General features: G+C 34.1%; 7 non-coding genes across 7 annotated transcripts; all 7 read left to right on the forward strand.

The window, feature by feature from the left end:
- Positions 1-860: 860 nt before the first annotated feature.
- On the forward strand, positions 861-933 carry TRNAK-UUU (transfer RNA lysine (anticodon UUU)). Its single transcript has one exon. It is a non-coding gene; the product is annotated as a tRNA-Lys (tRNA).
- Positions 934-1,512: 579 nt separating this feature from the next.
- TRNAK-UUU (transfer RNA lysine (anticodon UUU)) lies at positions 1,513-1,585 on the forward strand. Its single transcript has one exon. It is a non-coding gene; the product is annotated as a tRNA-Lys (tRNA).
- A 578-nt stretch (positions 1,586-2,163) lies between these two features.
- On the forward strand, positions 2,164-2,236 carry TRNAK-UUU (transfer RNA lysine (anticodon UUU)). The gene has a single exon. It is a non-coding gene; the product is annotated as a tRNA-Lys (tRNA).
- A 1,231-nt stretch (positions 2,237-3,467) lies between these two features.
- On the forward strand, positions 3,468-3,540 carry TRNAK-UUU (transfer RNA lysine (anticodon UUU)). Its single transcript has one exon. It is a non-coding gene; the product is annotated as a tRNA-Lys (tRNA).
- A 579-nt stretch (positions 3,541-4,119) lies between these two features.
- Positions 4,120-4,192, forward strand: TRNAK-UUU (transfer RNA lysine (anticodon UUU)). The gene has a single exon. It is a non-coding gene; the product is annotated as a tRNA-Lys (tRNA).
- Positions 4,193-4,771: 579 nt separating this feature from the next.
- Positions 4,772-4,844, forward strand: TRNAK-UUU (transfer RNA lysine (anticodon UUU)). The gene has a single exon. It is a non-coding gene; the product is annotated as a tRNA-Lys (tRNA).
- Positions 4,845-5,423: 579 nt separating this feature from the next.
- On the forward strand, positions 5,424-5,496 carry TRNAK-UUU (transfer RNA lysine (anticodon UUU)). Its single transcript has one exon. It is a non-coding gene; the product is annotated as a tRNA-Lys (tRNA).
- The last annotated feature ends 504 nt before the right edge of the window (positions 5,497-6,000 follow it).

Raw genomic sequence — 6,000 nt, forward strand, 5'->3', positions numbered from 1 at the left:
TGAGGTGATACTTAAAGCATCTAAGGATTTACATCTTAAACACAGAGGAAACTAAAATATATTTCATCAAGATACCCTACAAGCCAAGTCTTTCAGTTCCTGATTGCAGTAACACATATATTTTTCCACATTTTTTGTAATTGCACAGCAAATTGTCATGTTTTATATATTTCGAGCAGTTTCCAATATGGCAACTTCAGTGCTCAGAGCCTGGATAGCTCAGTCGGTAGAGCATCAGACTTTTAATCTGAGGGTCCAGGGTTCAAGTCCCTGTTCTTGCGAGTGTCTTTTAAACAATGGTGTTTTTGTTTGTGAAATGGACAATTTTGCAGAGTTTAAAATCATCCATTCCTGCAGGCAGCCATCTTTTAATTGTTGATGCTGAATATGTTCATTATTCAATGGGAAGGTGTATAGATTGGAGAGATTCTTTAGAATATTAAGAATGGACTTTATCACTCTTCAATAGGCACACATTATTGGCATCTAGTAATATAATCATCACAAAGTAGTATCGCTACATGTCAGTTCTAAAGACTTTATTTCATCAGGAACTCAAATCCATCCTTCTTTGATAGGCACACAGTGATTAAATTAGACAAGTAATAAATCAAACCTCTTTGACAAAAATAATTGAATGTGATTATTGAAGTAAGGTGATACTTAACGAATCTAAGGATTTACATCTTAAACACAGAGGAAACTAAAATATATTTCATCAAGATACTCTACAAGCCAAGTCTTTCAGTTCCTGATTGCAGTAACACATATATGTTTCCACATTTTTTGTAACTGCACAGCAAATTGTCATGTTTTATATATTTCGAGCAGTTTCCAATATGACAACTTCAGTGCTCAGAGCCTGGATAGCTCAGTCGGTAGAGCATCAGACTTTTAATCTGAGGATCCAGCGTTCAAGTCCCTGTTCAGGCGAGTGTCTTTTAAACAATGGTGTTTTTGTTTGTGAAATGGACAATTTTGCAGAGTTTAAAATCATCCATTCCTGCAGGCAGCCATCTTTTAATTGTTGATGCTGATTATGTTCATTATTCAATGGGAAGGTGTATAGATTGGAAAGATTCTGTAGAATATTAAGAATGGACTTTATCACTCTTCAATAGGCACACATTATTGGCATCTAGTAATATAATCATCACAAAGTAGTATCGCTACATGTCAGTTCTAAAGACTTTATTTCATCAGGAACTCAAATCCATCCTTCTTTGATAGGCACACAGTGATTAAATTAGACAAGTAATAAATCAAACCTCTTTGACAAAAATAATTGAATGTGATTATTGAAGTGAGGTGATACTTAAAGCATCTAAGGATTTACATCTTAAACACAGAGGAAACTAAAATATATTTCATCAAGATACCCTACAAGCCAAGTCTTTCAGTTCATGATTGCAGTAACACATATATTTTTCCACATTTTTTGTAATTGCACAGCAAATTGTCATGTTTTATATATTTCGAGCAGTTTCCAATATGGCAACTTCAGTGCTCAGAGCCTGGATAGCTCAGTCGGTAGAGCATCAGACTTTTAATCTGAGGATCCAGCGTTCAAGTCCCTGTTCAGGCGAGTGTCTTTTAAACAATGGTGTTTTTGTTTGTGAAATGGACAATTTTGCAGAGTTTAAAATCATCCATTCCTGCAGGCAGCCATCTTTTAATTGTTGATGCTGATTATGTTCATTATTCAATGGGAAGGTATATAGATTGGAGAGATTCTTTAGAATATTAAGAATGGACTTTATCACTCTTCAATAGGCACACATTATTGGCATCTAGTAATATAATCATCACAAAGTAGTATCGCTACATGTCAGTTCTAAAGACTTTATTTCATCAGGAACTCAAATCCATCCTTCTTTGATAGGCACACAGTGATTAAATTAGACAAGTAATAAATCAAACCTCTTTGACAAAAATAATTGAATGTGATTATTGAAGTAAGGTGATACTTAACGAATCTAAGGATTTACATCTTAAACACAGAGGAAACTAAAATATATTTCATCAAGATACCCTACAAGCCAAGTCTTTCAGTTCCTGATTGCAGTAACACATATATTTTCCACATTTTTTGTAATTGCACAGCAAATTGTCATGTTTTATATATTTCGAGCAGTTTCCAATATGACAACTTCAGTGCTCAGAGCCTGGATAGCTCAGTCGGTAGAGCATCAGACTTTTAATCTGAGGGTCCAGCGTTCAAGTCCCTGTTCAGGCGAGTGTCTTTTAAACAATGGTGTTTTTGTTTGTGAAATGGACAATTTTGCAGAGTTTAAAATTATCCATTCCTGCAGGCAGCCATCTTTTAATTGTTGATGCTGATTATGTTCATTATTCAATGGGAAGGTGAATAGATTGGAAAGATTCTGTAGAATATTAAGAATGGACTTTATCACTCTTCAATAGGCACACATTATTGGCATCTAGTAATATAATCATCACAAAGTAGTATCGCTACATGTCAGTTCTAAAGACTTTATTTCATCAGGAACTCAACTCCATCCTTCTTTGATAGGCACACAGTGATTAAATTAGACAAGTAATAAATCAAACCTCTTTGACAAAAATAATTGAATGTGATTATTGAAGTAAGGTGATACTTAACGAATCTAAGGATTTACATTTTAAACACAGATTAAACTAAAATATATTTCATCAAGATACCCTACAAGCCAAGTCTTTCAGTTCCTGATTGCAGTAACACATATATTTTTCCACATTTTTTGTAATTGCACAGCAAATTGTCATGTTTTATATTTTTCGAGCAGTTTCCAATATGACAACTTCAGTGCTCAGAGCCTGGATAGCTCAGTCGGTAGCACATCAGACTTTTAATCTGAGGGTCCAGCGTTCAAGTCCCTGTTCAGGCGGGTGTCTTTTAAACAATGGTGTTTTTGTTTGTGAAATGGACAATTTTGCAGAGTTTAAAATTATCCATTCCTGCAGGCAGCCATCTTTTAATTGTTGATGCTGATTATGTTCATTATTCAATGGGAAGGTGAATAGATTGGAAAGATTCTGTAGAATATTAAGAATGGACTTTATCACTCTTCAATAGGCACACATTATTGGCATCTAGTAATATAATCATCACAAAGTAGTATCGCTACATGTCAGTTCTAAAGACTTTATTTCATCAGGAACTCAAATCCATCCTTCTTTGATAGGCACACAGTGATTAAATTAGACAAGTAATAAATCAAACCTCTTTGACAAAAATAATTGAATGTGATTATTGAAGTAAGGTGATACTTAACGAATCTAAGGATTTACATCTTAAACACAGAGGAAACTAAAATATATTTCATCAAGAGACCCTACAAGCCAAGTTTTTCAGTTCATGATTGCAGTAACACATATATTTTTACACATTTTTTGTAATTGCACAGCAAATTGTCATGTTTTATATATTTCGAGCAGTTTCCAATATGGCAACTTCAGTGCTCAGAGCCTGGATAGCTCAGTCGGTAGAGCATCAGACTTTTAATCTGAGGGTCCAGGGTTCAAGTCCCTGTTCAGGCGAGTGTCTTTTAAACAATGGTGTTTTTGTTTGTGAAATGTACAATTTTGCAGAGTTTAAAATTATCCATTCCTGCAGGCAGCCATCTTTTAATTGTTGATGCTGATTATGTTCATTATTCAATGGGAAGGTGAATAGATTGGAAAGATTCTGTAGAATATTAAGAATGGACTTTATCACTCTTCAATAGGCACACATTATTGGCATCTAGTAATATAATCATCACAAAGTAGTATCGCTACATGTCAGTTCTAAAGACTTTATTTCATCAGGAACTCAACTCCATCCTTCTTTGATAGGCACACAGTGATTAAATTAGACAAGTAATAAATCAAACCTCTTTGACAAAAATAATTGAATGTGATTATTGAAGAAAGGTGATACTTAACGAATCTAAGGATTTACATCTTAAACACAGAGGAAACTAAAATATATTTCATCAAGATACCCTACAAGCCAAGTCTTTCAGTTCCTGATTGCAGTAACACATATATTTTTCCACATTTTTTGTAATTGCACAGCAAATTGTCATGTTTTATATATTTCGAGCAGTTTTCAATATGACAACTTCAGTGCTCAGAGCCTGGATAGCTCAGTCGGTAGAGCATCAGACTTTTAATCTGAGGGTCCAGCGTTCAAGTCCCTGTTCAGGCGAGTGTCTTTTAAACAATGGTGTTTTTGTTTGTGAAATGGACAATTTTGCAGAGTTTAAAATCATCCATTCCTGCAGGCAGCCATCTTTTAATTGTTGATGCTGATTATGTTCATTATTCAATGGGAAGGTGAATAGATTGGAAAGATTCTGTAGAATATTAAGAATGGACTTTATCACTCTTCAATAGGCACACATTATTGGCATCTAGTAATATAATCATCACAAAGTAGTATCGCTACATGTCAGTTCTAAAGACTTTATTTCATCAGGAACTCAACTCCATCCTTCTTTGATAGGCACACAGTGATTAAATTAGACAAGTAATAAATCAAACCTCTTTGACAAAAATAATTGAATGTGATTATTGAAGTAAGGTGATACTTAACGAATCTAAGGATTTACATCTTAAACACAGAGGAAACTAAAATATATTTCATCAAGAGACCCTACAAGCCAAGTTTTTCAGTTCATGATTGCAGTAACACATATATTTTTCCACATTTTTTGTAATTGCACAGCAAATTGTCATGTTTTATATATTTCGAGCAGTTTCCAATATGGCAACTTCAGTGCTCAGAGCCTGGATAGCTCAGTTGGTAGAGCATCAGACTTTTAATCTGAGGGTCCAGGGTTCAAGTCCTTATTCAGGCGAGTGTCTATTAAACAATGTTGTTTTTGTTTGTGAAATGGACAATTTTGCAAAGTTTAAAATTATCCATTCCTGCAGGCAGCCATCTTTTAATTGTTGATGCTGATTATGTTCATTATTCAATGGGAAGGTGAATAGATTGGAAAGATTCTGTAGAATATTAAGAATGGACTTTATCACTCTTCAATAGGCACACATTATTGGCATCTAGTAATATAATCATCACAAAGTAGTATCGCTACATGTCAGTTCTAAAGACTTTATTTCATCAGGAACTCAACTCCATCCTTCTTTGATAGGCACACAGTGATTAAATTAGACAAGTAATAAATCAAACCTCTTTGACAAAAATAATTGAATGTGATTATTGAAGCAAGGTGATACTTAACGAATCTAAGGATTTACATCTTAAACACAGAGGAAACTAAAATATATTTCATCAAGAGACCCTACAAGCCAAGTTTTTCAGTTCATGATTGCAGTAACACATATATTTTTCCACATTTTTTGTAATTGCACAGCAAATTGTCATGTTTTATATATTTCGAGCAGTTTCCAATATGGCAACTTCAGTGCTCAGATCCTGGATAGCTCAGTCGGTAGAGCATCAGACTTTTAATCTGAGGGTCCAGGGTTCAAGTCCCTGTTCAGGCGAGTGTCTATTAAACAATGTTGTTTTTGTTTGTGAAATGGACAATTTTGCAAAGTTTAAAATTATCCATTCCTGCAGGCAGCCATCTTTTAATTGTTGATGCTGATTATGTTCATTATTCAATGGGAAGGTGAATAGATTGGAAAGATTCTGTAGAATATTAAGAATGGACTTTATCACTCTTGAATAGGCACACATTATTGGCATCTAGTAATATAATCATCACAAAGTAGTATCGCTACATGTCAGTTCTAAAGACTTTATTTCATCAGGAACTCAACTCCATCCTTTTTTGATAGGCACACAGTGATTAAATTAGACAAGTAATAAATCAAACCTCTTTGACAAAAATAATTGAATGTGATTATTGAAGTGAGGTGATACTTAAAGCATCTAAGGATTTACATCTTAAACACAGAGGAAACTAAAATATATTTCATCAAGATACCCTACAAGCCAAGTCTTTCAGTTCATGATTGCAGTAACACATATATTTTTCCACATTT

Source organism: Pseudophryne corroboree, unplaced genomic scaffold (assembly GCF_028390025.1).
Source record: "Pseudophryne corroboree isolate aPseCor3 unplaced genomic scaffold, aPseCor3.hap2 scaffold_2219, whole genome shotgun sequence".
In the NCBI taxonomy this organism is placed as follows: domain Eukaryota; kingdom Metazoa; phylum Chordata; class Amphibia; order Anura; family Myobatrachidae; genus Pseudophryne; species Pseudophryne corroboree.